At 37.1% G+C, this 18,200-nt stretch overlaps 1 protein-coding gene across 4 annotated transcripts in view; it reads left to right on the top strand.

Moving 5' to 3' along the window:
* The window catches only part of DLC1 (DLC1 Rho GTPase activating protein), a 394,038-nt gene that overhangs the window by 284,826 nt on the left and 91,012 nt on the right, over nt 1-18,200 (top strand). The gene's annotated exons all lie outside the window — the stretch shown is intronic.

Genomic DNA, 18,200 nt, shown 5'->3' on the forward strand with positions numbered 1-18,200 from the left:
ATGATGTAATGAGCACTGGGTGTTTTATTTAAGACTGATGAATCACTGAACTCTACCTCTGAAACTAGTAATACACTATATGTTAATTAATTGAATTTAAATAAAATAAAAATTTTAAAAAAATCATTCATATATCTCCAAACAGGGTTTCTCAACCTCTGCAGTGTTGGCATTTGGGGCCAGATAACTTGTCATGGGGGCTGTCCTGTGCCTTGTAGGATGTTAAGCAGCATCCGCAGCCTCTACCAGCTACATGTCTTCAGCACCTTTCCCTGTTGCAAGGGCTGAAAACATCTCTAGACACTGCCAGATGCCCCCTGGGGGCCAGAGTGTCCCAGTTAAGAACCCCTTCTCTAAATCATTTATGTGTAATTCTATATTAATATGTAAAGCAAACATGAAAGATGTCTATTTTTAAGGTTGAGTGTATTTTACTTTTTAGTAGTGCTGTCCCAAAATATTTTGGTTTCCTATAAATGTTATTAATAATTTTCAGAGACAGAATCGTGACAGAATATGCTTCAAATTGCCTTTTAAATCTTTCTTTAACAAAAGGTAGCATCATGATTCAAACTTCAGTTTATTTCAATACTTGATTTTAAAGGCCATCAGGAGACAAAAAGATGTGAAACTTGTTATTGACAAAATGCAACTTTTTAAGTAAGTCGTGATAGAAAATTTTCCATCCAGTCTAACAGTCATCCAAGGAATTCTGCTGAAATTTCACTAATAAATCTCTCCTTTAATGTCTTGGATACAAATAAGAAACTGCATTTTTTATATTTTTAACATGTATGTTTTGAAATTACTGAAGCTCTTCACTTAGAAAAAATTTAGCTGGTGAGAAAACTGTATTAAGATTTTTAATGTTACCTATGGGAGTGTTAATAGGTGGTACATACACATCATTTTCAATAGTAAATTCATGTAACAATGTGCACATTTCCAAAATATTTTAAGAATGCTTTGTACATAACACAAGTTGTTGTTTGTCTTCTAAAGCAGTTGCTTCCTCACCCATTGTTCAAATGACACCTTTATCTTGGAGAAACACATTATATATAGACTTCTGAAAAATGTATGCTCAGTTAACATAATAGTGACAGCTACTTGTCATCACAGAAATGTCAGCAAATTTGAAGTATTTGCTTTTTGTTAAAGAGAAGTGAGTAACTCATCTTCAGGTTCAGGTTCTTTTCGATGAGATAACCAGTAAGTCGCTGTATGATAAATGGTTTGTCTGGTCACTTCCTACCTCATTTCAAATATGGTAAAGAACTCATTATAGTTTATTAATTTTTAAATTAAAATATTAGAATATCAGTGTTGACCTATAGCATTTTGTGCACTTTTGGCTTTGACTTATTTGTTAAAATAGCTCATCTATTAATTTTCCAATGTTGTCTCTGTAAACTTAGCCTAGAATTCTTTCTGTGGTCAAATTAATAGTTTTTCTGCAGAATATTATTTTTATTGAAAGAGTCATTTACTGAGAATATCACCTCATTAGTTTTTCTTTCCTTTAGTGACTCATAATAAAAGTAGGAAGGTAATTATTTATATTCCATCACTGAAACAAAATTTAGCAAATATTATAGTCTGAGACCTGTTAGAAACATCTGTGCTTTCATTTAACTCTACCTTCCAAACCTTTTACACTACCTCTTACAAAACTTGTTTCTTCAATCTTTAATGATGTTTACTTTGCATTTGCTACCAGTGTTTACATTAAAAGAATGTATTGTAGCTTGACATCATATTGTTTTTCAAGGATTCTTTTAGCCATTTTTATCTTGGCATGAAGAACAAGTGTTTCCTTAATGTACCTTTTAAGTCATGAGTGAAATTTTTCAAGTGTGGCTTCTACACTTTTAGCATTAAACATTAGGTTGAGTATCACATAACCATACATCACAGAAGAAATCAAGAGACTGTTTTGGATGTGTAGGCTTAAAATTTCTTGCTAATCATGATGACCTTGTTCTATGCTTACCTGATACCTCAAGGTACGTACATTTTTCCCCCAGGTCAAACTTCGCTCTGAAAAATAGTGAATGTATATTAATATTTTCATAATCCTTTTGATAATTTCATGGCAGGGGGGGATGGAGGCGGACATTTTTCCAAATCTGATTAGACTGTCAACACATTAAGAGTTCATATTAGGAGTTGAAGAAATATCGACTTCTTCCTTTTCACTTTGTATGAACTCAACAGCGTTGTTTTCAGTCAAATTTCTTTTCAAATGCAATAATATGTCTTTTAGATCCCTTAAGTTTACCAGTGTTTACCCACAGGTAAATTGAAACCTACTTGTATATTCTGAAAGCAAATGAGTACCAGAGACTATTAACCCATCCAAGCCATGAAATTCACAATCCTCCCACAGTAGACATGACATGTGGAATAAAGGTGGGAATCAGTGTCAGTCTACATACTAAATAAATATTAGCAATGCCTAAGATCATTTTCTGTTAATAAAAAAACCTGTAAATAGAAGTTATCATATTTTCTGCCCAGACCCCAACGATCCTCTTGCATACTCGCTGGGGTGCAAAACTGGGTCTTTCAGGGCCGCTGCCTTAGAATGAGTCTTAGTTACTCTTGGAGGTGCAAATGATGTATATTAGACCACACTGCAGACTGGAATGATCTCTATTTTCCTATCTACAATTAAAACGTGCAGTGCAGTTTGTTTTTGCTAGTGTGACCACCCAATAATGCCATCTGGTCTGTAACAGTTTCATTTTTACATGTGATCACAAAGTGCTCCATTGCAAGGCTGGCCAAATTCAGGCAGTAGGATCAAGAAGGTGCTAAGAAGCAAGCCAATTAGCATCATAGTTACGGTTACAGTGCAAAATAAAAGGCAGGCGCTTGTACCATTAAGCAGTTGAAAAGGGTTCTGTCCACTTAGTCATAGGTAAAGGCAATGAAGGAATTTGACCACAAAGATTCTCATAAAATTTTAAAAACAGTTCCCTGGCTGAGTTAATAAATGAATGGAATGGTTCAGAATTTCCAGCCCACGTGTGACAAGTAATTGGTGAAATCAGCAAAATATCTAGTGACCATTTAAAAACCATCTATGTTTTCAGATGATTAAAGTGCAGCGTTCTTTTGCCAGGGATTTATTTCTTTTGTAAAGTATCCTACTCATAATGAAATGAAATAACCATGACTTTAGCTTAATAAAATATTTTATTGCTTTTAAATCCTGTGAGGAGATTATATATATATGAATATATATATATATATATTCATGGGTAAAAGAGCTGAACTTAGCCTGAAACTGTCTACATCTACAGTCATTTATTTCTGTGTAGAAAGGTTTTTTTTTTTAATGTGGAATTTGAGCTTTACCCATATCAATACTAATCAACAGAATACTAAAGCTATCTTTAAAAGTCTGAGGGAAATAGTGTATTTAACCTTAACCTATGTGAGGGGTTCTCATTACCTTGACCTTCAAATAACTGAAAGTAAGTGAGCTTTGTAAAGACATTCACTCATGTCAGAGGTTAGCACTATCCACAGGTTTTGTTTTCCAACCTCCCAGCCCACACAGACCCTATATGTTAGCTCACAGAGCAGAATTTATTAGTTCATGGGTCCATTTGTCCTAATCCTTGAAATTTACTACACCAAATGAAGACTTTGGAATTTTTTCTAGCTTTACCGCAATATTTTCCTTAATAGGAATCTCTTCCCCCTGAGCATTTTTGCCCCTCCAAGCCTCAAGACTCTCTTCAAAGCCATTCCCATGATAGGCACACTACAATGATTCTGTTGACCAAAATCACATCAAAGACCCAAGAAGTTAATAATGCTTATGAGTATGTGCAAGACTTGTAATGGAGTCTCGCTTTAGGGTAATAGCAGAGTCAGGGAAATGAGTCAGCACAAACCATTAACAACTCCCACAGTGCAGAGATTGGACTTAAAATTCACACGAAACTACAGTTGTTTTCTTATCATGTTATTTCCCATCCATTCTATTTCGTTTCCCAAAAGGTTTATTTCATGTAAGGGACAAGAGTCCTATCCCGAAGCTATTTTAAAAGGAATTTCCTCTTCTGCCTATAACCCTGAGGAACACTTGCCTTAAAAAGTAAGAGCCTGTGTTTACAACTGGTACAGATGGAGGGGAAAGATATTCTTAGAATAAAACTGGCAAGAAGAGAGGATGAGACCCCAGCCCACTCTGTCATGTCACTTTTGTTCACATATGGCTGACTCATCATTTAGACAGGACCATACACAACCTCCAGCTTTGTTCAACTTCTTCCTTTTCAGAGAAAATTCAATCTTCATTTCACTTTTGGGAATAATCCAAAGTTAGAAACACAAATCCCCAACGCAATTCCAAAACTGATGGAAGGAATCTAGACACTCCTTGTCACCTTTATTTCCCTCCCCTGTTTCTAATTTCATAGTGAATTCCCTAGTCACAATACCGAGGAGAGCCCCGGTATTGTTTGAAAAAAAAAAAATCATCCAAATAAAAGTTTTAAAAGTAAGATGGTGATTATTGACACTGGATGCTAAGTTACCTCTAGTAACTTATAACCCAAAATGGAAACCATAGAAACTAGTAACTGAACAACATGTAAGTAAACACAACCTAGATACTATGATGTTACCACCATTTTGGGTTTAAAAAGGACAAAGAAGGATAAAGTGTGTGAGGTGAGTGTTCAGGAGATGAAAAAGAGTGAATCCCACTTTCCTATTAATTTTTCATGAAAGACTGACTCTAAAACTAAAATCTCAAGCTTTCCTTGAAAAAGAGAAGAAATGTAATGTGTTAAAAGGGAGAAGCTTCTGGTTTGATAAGAGTAAAGTCATGGTGTGGGAAGTGAAATGAATGTTGGTTGGGTGGATGGATGGATGGATGGATGAATAAGAGTGAAATGAAGAAGAAGCTCAAAGAGCGTGAATGTGACAAGCAGGTTAGGAAATATGAATAAAAGAAGGAAGGTAATTTAAGGTCTGGAAAATAAAGACCCAAGTCATTTGGCCCATGTTCAGAAATGATTTATATACAGCATTCAAGATGTATTTTAGGCAAACTATTAGGAATAAGTAGGTTAGTTGTGTAGAACTATAGACAAGAATGTTCAGAATATATTCTAGATATTTTAGAGACCAAAAAGTGGCATAAGTTGTTTTCTTTCTAAATTGCTAGACTACAATAGGATTTAAATAACTATAATAGTGACTGAATTTTAACCTAATATATTAGGAATTAGAAATTTTTCTTTAGACACATTCTCGGGTCCATTTTAGAGTTCTTGTAGTTGTTAAATATCACCTTCTTAAATATATTTTCTTAATGAAGTTCTTCATTATTATCACAAGGCATAAAATATTTATGAGGCACTTGTTCTTGTTCATGATTTTATTTTGTTTTTATCTGGGTTTTATAGTCAGGTGGTCTTTACAATGTAAACTGTAATGAATATTTTTGTTTCCTTCGTTATTGTTCCACATGTGAGAAGTTCTTAACATAGCTTGACACTACATATTTTACGATTTTATTTTTTCATATCAAAGTTATTTCAAAAGAGAGTGCTGCTTTGGACACTCTGAAATGCAATTCTGAATGCTGCCTACAACCTTGAATGAAGTCCCAAACAAATCAGAAACAAGTTGTTTGGATTTGTTTTCTTTTTTCTTTTTTTTCCTCAATTGTCAGTTTGCTTTATTATTTGAAAAGTTGGCGGGGGGACCCAAAATAAAAACCCTACTTATTTCATAATGGCTATCCACATGAAATCCAATGTATTCAATCATCTGAATCAATTCCATCTATCTTCTGTGCTCTGTAATTATAGTTGAGGCTAGAAATGGAGAACCACAGCCAAACCTTGGTCCCATGGTCTGCATGGTGTCAAAATGGAAGCCAATCTTATAGACAGTGTTCATGTCCAAAATTCCACTGAGGAGAGAAAACATCAGTGTTTCAGTCTACTTTCATTATGAATATGAATTCCAAAGCCAGACTACCTCTGTATGAATCACGGTTCTGCCACTCTTCAGTTCGGTGACTTCAAGCAAATTATGTAACCATTCAGCACCTCAGTTTCCTTATCTATAAGAGAAAGATAATAATTTGCAATTATTAATAATCTTGTAGGACTTTTACAAGAACTAAATGAATTGATACGTCTAAATCTCTTAGAACATTGCCTGGCCGATTATAACCACTCAATGCAGGCTGTTAGGGTCATTGTTACTTCTCTTAAAATGTTTAATTGCCACAAATTTAATAAACAAAAACATGGTGATATTTATAATAGTTAGCAAAATTGAGCATCATAGCTTCAAAAAGTGGTGATGTAGAATGGAAAAAGCATGAACTGGGGACAGAAGACCCAGTGTGAAGTTCAACCTCTAAAACCTATCAGCTCCATGATTTGCTTTTTTACCCATTTCTCTGACCCCTATGTTATCGATAATTCATGAACACATAGAAGTAACATCCTCTCTTCACTGTCTTGTGTGGAAGGCATATATGAAAATAATTTTAATGTAAAATATGAATAACTTTTAATATAAAATAAGAATGATTTAATAAAAATACATATACAATGCAATAAGAACAAAGAGAAGGCAGTAAAAAGTCTGGACTATCAGAGCAGGAAGAAATGATCCCTAAGGGAAGTGACGTTTCAAGGGTTGTTCTAAGGAATGAAGAGAAATTTGCTAGTCAGTATATTCAGTGGCATAAGGAAAAAAAACATCATGTTTGGAGATCAGTGATTAAGATGAGTTTATATGTGAAAGTCCATTTCAAAGCTATAAATCGCTATTAGTTGTAAATGTTGCTTGAACTTCATGATCGAAATGCCAGGCCAAGGAGTTGCAACTTTATCTGAGTTCCTGATATATTGGGAGAGGTAACCTCAAGAAGCAGAGCAACATCTCCACTTTGCCTTTCTAAGTGGTGCAGTTCAAAACAAATGGGCAAACTATGAACGTGAGAGAATTACTGGTGTCAATTCAGAGTGTGAACTTTTTTTGCTTTGTCCCTTTGCCAGCACTACATTAAAAATTGATTATTAGCTCAGACCATGTTCCTGATTGTGAATCTCTTCCAGGACTAACATTAGCTTCCAGAAGATCTTTTATTTTCTTGAAATCATTTTTTTCTTCAATCTCACTTCCTTTTTAAAAAAATAAATCAGGGTGCCTGGGTGGCTCAGTTGGTTAAGCGACTGCCTTCAGCTCAGGTCATGATCCCGGAGTCCCCGGATCGAGTCCCGCATCGGGCTCCCTGCTCGGCGGGGAGTCTGCTTCGTCCTCTGACCCTATCCCCTCTCATGTGTTCTCTCTCTCTCATTCTCTCTCTGTCAAATAAATAAATAAAATCTTTAAAAAATAAATAAATAAATAAAAATTTAAAAAAAATAAATCAATGGTTTAAATACCTACCAATTAGGGACTCTGGTCACCTTATGATAGCTACCGATAGCAAACTGTGTAGTTATAATTGCATTCAAATAAGTTGGATACTTTCAGTCAGATTTCTTGAAATCTGCAAATGGCTCAGTGACACATCACTCTTTGCTCCACTAGATGCCCTTGGGCCCTAGGTTAGAAACTATTCCCAGAAATAGATAAAAAGTATGAAACTGATAAGAACAGGAACTGAAATATTTTATAGGTACTCATCCATCCATCCATCAAAAAAAAAAAAAATGACTACTCGGTATATGTCATAGGCCAGATACTTTGAAAAGAGATGTAAAGAAAGACCAAGTAGAGAAAAAATAAATTGGAGGAAATTTTGGAATGGTTTTTAACTTCTCTGAAGTAGTGAAATCAAATTAAAGTCCCACTTGTGCCCCCTCTACCAAACATCCCCATCACTAGAAATATTCCCAGTTCATTTCAGGCCATGATTATAGGTGACTTCACTTAAAGAAGTACTTAAGGATATTTTGATATTAGGTATGTGACGTCACATAGTAGTATACCATGACTGTGAAATAGGGAAAAGTTCTCTTAGCCCCAAAGGATAATCAGCACAGATTACCAAAGGATCTCTGAAGAAGAGTTTCTTTCTCTTTTCAGAGGAAATATAAAATCTGAAAGAAACTGTAAAAGGAGTATCTTGAAAATTAAGAATTGTAGAACCACAGAATCACAGGATGGGAGGAAGCATGAACATGGTACACAGCCCACTGTAAGCCTGTAGGATACAGTTGATAAATGAATAGTCATCTATCCCCCAAATAATAGTCTGTGGATCAGCAATAATGGACAATATAGTTTACATTGGTAGCTGTTGAAATGAGAAAAATAAAGGCAATATGGTAAAGCTTGGTGTTTTGTTTGAGAGGAGAGAGCAATTTTTTTAATACAGAAAAATACAAAAGAATCATATAACAAACATCCTTGCATCCTGCATCCAGAATTGACAAATGTGGGTGTTTTATCCTCTTTGTGCTATCATTGTTTTACAAAAGAAATAAAATATTGAGGACAAAGTTGTCCTTTTCAACACCACTCCAGTCCCTTTCTCCTCTCCCCATCCAGAGGCAACAATGCTCATGAGTTGATATTGTCTTCCCATCCGTGTGTGTGTGTGTGTGTGTGTGTGTGTGTACATATCGATTGTGTGTTTTCATTTACATAAATGATATCTCTTTCATAGATTTGAATTTATTGAATTATTCGTGATCGTTTTCAAGAACTATCCATTCTTACAGTATTTCTTTTCTATTCTTCTTAGCTTAGAACATCTTTTATTTTGTTAAATGGTGACAATTAAAGTACCTTTAACTGGCAAAATTGAAAAGCTGCAGCCTGTGTTTCTACAGTGATCCTTTGCTTTTATTTATTTATTTATTTTTCATGATCTCTGAAACCTTGAAGGGGAATGAAATCACCGTATATCTGCCACATGGCCCTCAAGCATCCACTTGGACACCTCCAAGGAAGGGCGTTGTGGGACTGTGGTATCATCTCTAAGGAGCTGTTAGAAAATAGTCCTCTGAGTGGGTCTGAAATCTGTTTCCACGTGTCTTCTGCTATTCTGTACTTTGTATTCTATACTCTGAGGTCGCACAAGGAGAAACAAGTTTAATTCTCCTTCTTCACAGAAGAATTCTCCTTCTTCACTGCTAGAAAGAGACACTATTAGATTTTCTCTGAATCTTCTTTCCTACAAATTTGAGTATCCTTATTTCCGTCAACTGTTCTTCATAGAACATGGTTCCAGGAACAACAAGCTGCATTCACAGTCACATCAACTGGATTGTTCGCCATTGTCAGGAGCTGTTTATTTATATATGAAGGCTCAAAACTGCCACTGCAGCTGGTGCTACTTGTAAGAACATGTTTGATGAGACATCACATCTGCTTTTGATTTTGCGACACAATGACTGCTATCTCCAGTTGCTGACAAAATACGTTAGTCAACTTCAGTGGGTATCTCGGGGTGTCCAGGTAACTCCAAAACTACTTGGCAAATTGGTGATAAGTTTGGGATTAGACCCCAAAGATTTTGAGGTTCTAGCTATTCCTCCCCCATGACAAACTATTATGATATCAGCTCTGGCCAAGCAAATGAGAAATCGCTCTCTCAGAGGGGAAAAGCACACTCAGTGTTTTTCTCAGTGGATGTGCACCATGTTTTTTTTAAGGAAAGGTTGATTTTCCTAGGATTACTTTCTTATCCATAACAAAACAGGATAATTCAAGTGTACAATGCCCCTTCAAGTTGACTATGAAGGGGATAAAATTCATTGTTTCTTTTTAATCCCCAAAACGGAGTCCTTGAGCTTTTGCCAGCACTACTGGCCTCTGCCTGCGACAGCCTTGCAGATCAGGTGTGTTGATTCAGACTCAAAACAGCATTTGCAAACGTTTTTGGAACATATCCAATCCCAACGTACACAGCTCACCAGGGCCTGCTTTTACTCCAGTCCCGATGTCTGATGCCATCAGGAAAAGCATTCTTCACAGAAATGCAAGGTATTATTTTCACATAATATTCCAAGGAGATCAGTAATGATATGTGCAAAGGGCGAGAGATGATTCACGACTGGCCACTCAGCTCCCAAGGAAGTTTCTGAAGCTGATGAATCATTCCGCACGGCAATTGGCACGAGGGCCTTGGAAGCTGTTCTGATGGCAAAAGCAGTCCTCTCACTTTCCTGAGGATGGTGATGGATGTCCCGCTGCCCCCACCCTGAGGACCTGGGTTCCCTGGAAAAATAGGGCATTTGATAAATATTTTGAACCCAGATATGTTTTCTCACTAAGAAAGTAAGTGTGCATTCCCTGTGGGTAGCTCTTTGAAAAGTTTACTCGTATTCTGAGACCAAGTGTTGACCACTCTCTGTCACCCAGTCACCAGTGAATCACTATATTTAGTGCACGTTGAGGCCTGCACAAAAAATGCCAATGAGAAGCATGATTTTATGAAGCTGTGTATCAAGCATGTTTGTGGACTTTTTAGGGGCCACAGATATTCCCTATAGATGACCAGAATAGATGCTCATTTCCTTCAATGACTTAACTTAAAATGGATTGTTGGTTGAAATCCAGTGAGTGCTGGTCCACCTCCTAGGGTGCACCATGGTAATTACAACTTGTTGGCATTCTTTTCAGCAATTTCAGAAGGGATACCAAGAACTAAGCACGCAAAGAGGTTGAATCATCCTTTCATCCCCTGAATGTACTCACTTCCTTTGGTTCTGGCCAAAGCTTTTTGGAAGATATTCTTGTGAACTTCCGTTGCTGGTGTAAGCAGTAGAAAAACAGAAGGCAATAACCAGGAATGGGTGGCTACGGCAGAAACAAGGATCAATGCCTCTGACCCACGGGCGGGAGGGAGCCAGGGACTTCAGCCACCACTGTTGTGATGTCACTTTTCTCTTTTTAGTGCAGGAGGAAGGTTATCCTTTTAAAAGTGTATGGTTTTTTTTTAAGCCTTTTTTTTTTTTTTAATCATCCTACAGCCCTGAATGGGAACTCCTCTCTCTTCATTCAAAAAGGATTACTCAAGAAATGTTTCTGATGTTCAAATTTGATAAAAGATATGGTCCCTGATAGTCTTCAAAGGATTCACCTAGTGAGGCAGAGAAGATATTATCTGTTGAAAAGTAAAAGTAATACTACATGATAATAATATAAGAGCAGTCACATGGAAACTCATACTCACTTGCCAAATGAATGCAGGTCAGTGAGAGTACTTGTGCTCTGAGCCCCAAAGGTCCTTTTCTACAGGGAAGACCTCAAGAAGGCAGAAGGCTGGAGTCGGGTTGGATTGGAACAGAGGGAGGAAGAAGGTGCTATTGAGCAAGGGGATGAGACAGGAAAGAACAAAGTCCTCCCGCAGAAGTTTTAGCAAGAAGCTGATTGTATTCGTTGCTCTGGCTAGCATAACAAAGGCTAGGCGGCTTGAACAACAGAAGTTTCTTTTCTCATGGTTCTGGAGGCTGGGAATCCAAGATCAAGGTGCCGGCAGAGTTGGTTTCTCCTGAGGTCTCTCTCCTTGGCTTGCAGCCTCCTTCTTCTTGTTTTGTCCTCACGTAGTCTTAACCTCCGTGTACTTGTGCCCCTGGAATCTCACAAGGACACCAATCAAATGGATTAGGACCTACCCTAATAACCTCATTTTAACTCACCTCTTTTAAGGCCTCCTCTCCAAATATGGTATCATTCTCAGGTAATAGGGGATCGGACTTTAACATACGCATTTAGGGAGACACAATTCAGCCTGAACACTAATGAAACTCACACTTCAGAAACCCTAACTTAGATGGGCCTTTGTGAGTGCCAGGAGTTGTGGTGTTCAAGGCGGAGAAGAGAAGCTACACTGGATCACTTCTGTGTACGTGTGTCTGGTAAATTGCCAAGCGATATAAAAAGAGAAAGACCTGAATCTTCAAATCTCCAGGAATTCCTTGTGATGTCTTTTCTTGTTCTAAATTGATATTCACTTTCACACCTAACTTTGTATTAGTAGCTGGTGTCTTTTTCTTAAAGAGGGCATCATCCAAAATTGTGTAACATTAGGTTTCAAGATACTTAGGTCCACTCTTTGGGTATAAAATACAAACCAGATTTCAGAGACTCACTATGAGATAATGTAAAATCTCTCATTAATGATCTTTATATCAATTACCTATTGAGATGATGATACTTTGGATATGTTGGGTTAAATAAGCTACATTAACATGAATTTCACCTGTTTCTTTTTTAAAGTGGCTACGAGAAAAATTTAAAATAAAAAGGTGTCTACGTCATTTTTTTTTTGGACAGCCATGGCTCCAAACTCTCATAACACACCTATTCCAGGCCAAATGCTTCTCTCCTGCCCTGCTGAAGCCTAGAGCTTGTAGGAATGCAAAGATCAAGAATCCTATCTTCCTCTTCTTCTTCTTCTTTTTTTTTTTTATGAACGTATCGTCGACACACAGCGTTACAATAGTTTCAGATGTACGACATAGTGATTCCACAAGTTTATACCTTAGGTTGTGCTCACCAGTAATCCTATCTTCTTTTGCCTCTATGCTAATTGTCTTCTTAATTTGGATCTGAATGTATTTTTACCTAATTATAGTTGCATTTAGGGGTGAAGGCCTGCGTATCATCACTAGAATTCCTTGCATTAAATAGGCTTTTTCTGTCTTGGCTGGAATTCCAATGATGTTGGTGTTAAGAGAAGAGTATTTGGAGTTTGAAATGAATAACTGATAAACAAATAAACAAAATGAATCTGTATATAACTTCACAAGAAGAAGCTATTTTAATCTCTATTGTTGAATAGCTCTTACGTAAGAGTCATTCATAGAGCGCTGAAATTCTTACAATTATTTTATCATGGAATGTTTTTATGCTATAGAAGTGACTTTGGCGAGTTGAAGTCCAGTGTACATTAAAGATCTTTAAATAATTGTTTGAAAAGAGTCTTGGTCCAGGGGAGCAGTTTCTTTTTTTAATATTTCATAAAAATGTACAAATTTCATAAAAATCTATAAAAAGTAACAAAAATGAACACCCTTGCACTTACCATCCAGCTTCAGAAATTGTCTCCAATAATTTAGGAAGTCCCTCCCACCTTCCAGAGTAACCACTGGTCAAAATTTTATGCTTATCATTTTCCTTTTATTGAAAATTTTACTACCAAAGGAGCTGCTTTAAAAAGCTGGTTTAGCCATTGAAAACTACCTCCATTGTATGGGCCTGCTTAAAATACTTATCCTGGATTTTATGTAGCAACCTAAACTCCCAAAGCAACTGTCCTATTTTTATGAATATTTTGCCATTAAGGAGAAAGAGGTGGAGGGAAGGAGGGCAAGAATAAAAAATATTATTAACTTGTATGATTGTGCTTTTATATAAGAAAGTGCCACCACAGAGAGAAATGCAATGATTCAGGCTGGAGCTAGAGGGTTGAAGGGCCAAGAAAACACTAGTGAGCCGCCACTGGAAATTGCGTCAAAAAGTCTGGCACATAATAAATATTTCACAAATGTTAGTGGCTCTCCTGAAGAGGTAGCAATGTTGAATACCTCAGATATTCCCAGGTGATTATGATTAATTTCCTTACTCCTACTCTCTTGATGGTAGAAGTCCAGAACCTCCCTAGCCTCAGTCTATTTCCTAAATCCTACCTACATTCTTACATAATGTAAAATTTCATATTTATGTTAAGTGTTGGTTAACTGACTTTCTCTGTCTCTTCTCTGTATCATCTAAGTGGTCCTCTACCATCCGTCTGTCCATCTTGGAATGCATACTCAAAGAATCGTAGAGTGTGTTTTTATTCAACAGCTCACCTCAACAAATATTAATGACCACCTACTCTTTGCCAGATGCTATATTAAACTTGCAAGGCAGAATGATGAATATGACATGATCCCGGCCCCAAAGGAACTTATATTCTAGTGAGAAAAGCAGAGAAGTTAAAGAGACTTTTTCACTCAACAGATATTTATTGAGTACCTAGTATGTGCCAAATACTCTTAGGCTCCAGGGACACATCAGTGACTGAAACAGACAAATTTTCTGCTGTCTTGGAGCTTATATTCTACTGGTGAGAGGTAAACAATAAAGAAAATAAGTAAGGAAATTATATATTATGTATGCATTATTCTTTTGGAAGGCAGTAAGTGCTCTGGGGAAGAAAAATAAAACAGAGAAGGAGAACAGTGTAGTGTACCTCTGAAACAAATAACACATTATACGTTAAAAAAAAGAAGATAGTAGGAAGGGAAAACTGAAGGGGGGAAATCAAAGGAGGAGACGAACCATGAGAGACTATGGACTCTGAGAAATAAACTGAGGGTTCTAGAGGGGAGGGGGGTGGGGAGATGGGTTAGCCTGATGATGGGTATTAAAGAGAGCATGTATTGAATGGAGCACTGGGTGTTATACGCAAACAATGAATCATGGAACCCTACATCAAAAACTAATGATGTAATGTATGGTGATTAACATAACAATAAAATAAAATTTAAAAAAAAAAGAAGTGCTGGGGGGAAGAGTAATGTGACTGAGATTTGGAATCAGGTGGTCAGGGAAGGACTCTCTGAGAAGGTGACATTTAAGTAAAGACATGAAGGGTGAGGTGCCATACTGCTCTCTGGGGGAAGAGCTTTCCAAGCCGAGAAAACAGCAAGTACAAAGGTCATGAAGTGAAAGCGAGCTGCAGGTCGCTTTTTTCCCCCCCAGATTCCTTTTAAAGAAACATCAAAGAGGCCAATACGGGAACAGGAGAGAGTAAGGGAAAGGTAGTGGAAGAAAAGGTCAGCGAGGTGACAGAAGGAAGGGCCTGGTAAGCTACTGAAAAGACTTTGATTTTTACTCTGAGTAGAATAGAAAGCTAGCAGAGGGTTATCGGAGGAGTGATGTTAGTTAACTTAAGTTTTAATAGGATCCATGCGACTGCTGCATTGATAATGACTCCAAAGGGACAAGAGTGGAGGTGAGGAAACTAGGAAGCTATTGGAATAATCAGGCAAGAGATGACATTGGCTTACACCAGGTTGAGAGCTGTGGAGGTGACGAGAACTGGTTCAGTTGTGGGTATATTCTGAAGGTGGAGCCAACAAGATTTGCTAATGTGAATCTGGGGCCTGAGAGAAAGAGAGGAATTGGGAATGACTGGAAGATATGTTAAAAAAAAAAAAAAAAAAAAAATGGAGTTGTCAGGAACCAAAATGGAGAAGACTGAGGGGAAAATACGTTTTGAGGGAAGGATCAGGAGTTTATTGGTTTGGTCATTAAGTTTTAAATGCCTTTTGACAATTGGGTAGATTTCAGGGAAGAAGTTTGAGCTAGAGATATAAATTTGGGAGTTATTAGCATATGGATGGTATCAAGGCCATGGCTGGATGAGCTCACACCAAAAAGAGTTTAGTTAGAAAAGAGGTCAAAGGTGTCTGAGCCCTTGGGCACTCCAACATTAAAAGTCTGGGGGATAGTAAAAGCCGGCAAGAGACTGGAAGGTTGTGGCCAATGAGATAAGAGGAAAACCAGGAGAGCGTACAGTTGAACATTGAACAACACAGGGTTGGTGCACCAACCCCCACACAGTTGAAAACCCAAGTATAACTTTTGACTTCCCAAAGACTTAATCACTGATAGCTTACTGTTGACCGGATGCCTTACTGATAACATAAACAGTTGATAAACACATGTTTTGTATGTTATATGTATTATATATTGTATTCTTATAATAAAGTAAGCTAGAGAAAAGAAACTGTTATTAAGAAAATCATAAGGAAGAGGAAATATATTTATAATACTATTCTGGATTTATAAAAAAAAAAATCTGCATATGAGTGGACTCATACAGTTCAAACCTGTGTTGTTCAAGGGTCAGTTGTAGGGCTCTGGAATCCAAAAGAAAGAAAGCTTTTCAAGGATGATTAAACATGATGAACTTATCAAATGATGCTAATAAGTCAAGAAGATGAAGGAAGCCTTGAGAACTCACCATTGGATTTGTGTGACTCCAGATGGGCAGTTCTGGTGGAGTGGGAGAAGGTAGTGGGCACAAAGAGAAAGGAGGAAGTGGAATTAAAGATAGTCTAGGGTAGAAGATTCTCACAGTTTCACAGCAAAAAGGTACAAGGAGATGAATTGAAATACCTGGAAAGGAAAGTGGATTCAAGGAGGGTTTTTATCTTACAGAAATGATCTAGAAGAAAGAAAAAAATGGGTGATGCAGGAGAAAAGGGGGAGAATTTCTGGAGTCCTTAAGTGGGCAAGGAAGTTGGGATCTAGTCTTTGCTTACACTTAGATGAATACATAAATGAAATTAAGGACAACCTGGCAAATAAGCTCATGATGAAAGAGATGAAGGTGGTAGGAAATTATGAAGCTGAAGTGTTTCCCTCTCTCTGCTCCACTCCTCCAAAAAAAATCATTTTTACTGGGATGCCTGGGTGGCTCAGTTGGTTAAGCATCTGCCTTCGGCTCAGGTCACGATCCCAGGGTCCTGGGATCGAGCCCCACGTAGGGCTCCTTGCTTGGTGGGGAGTCTGCTTCTCCCTCTGCCTGCCGCTCCGCCTGCTTGTGCGCGCTCTCTCTCTCTCTGTCAAATAAATAAATAAATAAAATCTTTAAAAAAAAATCGTTTTTACTTACATCTTCCCCTTTAAAACTTCCTTTTGTTCCCATTAAATATTGAGCCACTATGAAAGCCCACACCAGACATTAATAGATACATATTTCAGCTAAAATGGGAACTTACTGCTGATAAACTTAAAAATATATATGTATCTTCAATAGCAAAATAAAAAGGAGCTATTCGTTCCATATAAGTAGAAATTCTGAATGAGAAAATAAAAATTCTTATCTGTATTTTATATCCGTTAGTAAAAGTGTGGATTTGCCCATATGGGGCAATTCTCCATTTTTCAGTGTTTAAATGCAGCAGGTGTTCCATTTTCAGAAAATTAGTTTCATGTAATTGTTTGGGTTTTAGTAGGATTCTTAATGAGATATTGGTTGAAATAGGACAAGATAAGCCTTTTAAGAACTGAGATGAGTTGTACAATGAATAACAATGGTATAGCTGGCTTGTATATGGATGAGTTGATTTAGTGACCAGTCCTACAACGTTCATTTTTGAAACCTCTCAAATTCAACTTGACGCTTCTCAGTGAATGTTATTTCCAGGATTGTGATCTTTCTACTCATGGTGTACTGGACAAAGGCTCCCAAAAGTGCTTAGTTTAGGGCTCATAATTATAACAGTTAACCTTTACTGAGGCATTTAGCCTCATGGTATGTCTGTAGGAGGAAGATTGTTTTTAACATTTTAAAGTGAGACTCCCTGAGTTTAAATGAGCCAAAGAGTACACTCTTGTGCAAATTCCTGGGACCATCTACTGTAGAACCCATGCTATGGCTACAAAAATGAAAGCCTTGAAAATCAAAGGTGACATCCATTTAAATTCTGAAAGCCACATAAAACTTTTTCAGTGTAGTCATGTTGAAGAACAATTTAAAAGGCAGACTTACTATGGCAAATCTGGAAAACAGCAAAGCATTTACTTAATCTTCTGTGGTCATTGAAGAATTATCAAATTTACTTTAAATTATGTTTCCTCTGTAAAATTAAGCAAAATGTATAAAAGCTATTTTCCTTTAGGTGTTATAGTTTAAACTCTTGCATCTAACAAGAATTTATTATTAAGGAATTCTGTAGAGCGAGATGATACAAAAGAGAGAGGGAAAATATAAGAATTATCAGAATGCTCCTTTTGGTTCTTTTTATCCAAAATAATTAAATGAACTCTCTTGATAACAAGGCCATTATTTAGGAGTAAAGCTGGGTAGCTGGATGGATGGATGGATGATTAATAGATATTTATATAAATATTTCTTAGTGTCATTTGAACAGAGTGAAAAACTTCAAGAAAGTACTCAGTTTATGTTCATTTTGCTACACCCCTTTTCAGGCCAATTCCTTATCTTTAATTTACAATTCATCTCTTATCTGTCCTGAAGCTGTTTAAAACTCCAGACTCTTGGGCGCCTGGGTGGCTCAGTTGGTTAAGCGACTGCCTTCGGCTCAGGTCATGATCCTGGAGTCCCGGGATCGAGTCCCGCATCGGGCTCCCTGCTCGGCAGGGAGTCTGCTTCTCCCTCTGACCCTCCTCCCTCTCATGCTCTCTGTCTCTCATTCTCTCTCTCTCAAATAAATAAATAAAATCTTTAAAAAAAA

This window comes from Leptonychotes weddellii, chromosome 2 (genome assembly GCF_054177405.1).
Source record: "Leptonychotes weddellii isolate Sample4059 chromosome 2, ASM5417740v2, whole genome shotgun sequence".
NCBI classification, from domain to species: domain Eukaryota; kingdom Metazoa; phylum Chordata; class Mammalia; order Carnivora; family Phocidae; genus Leptonychotes; species Leptonychotes weddellii.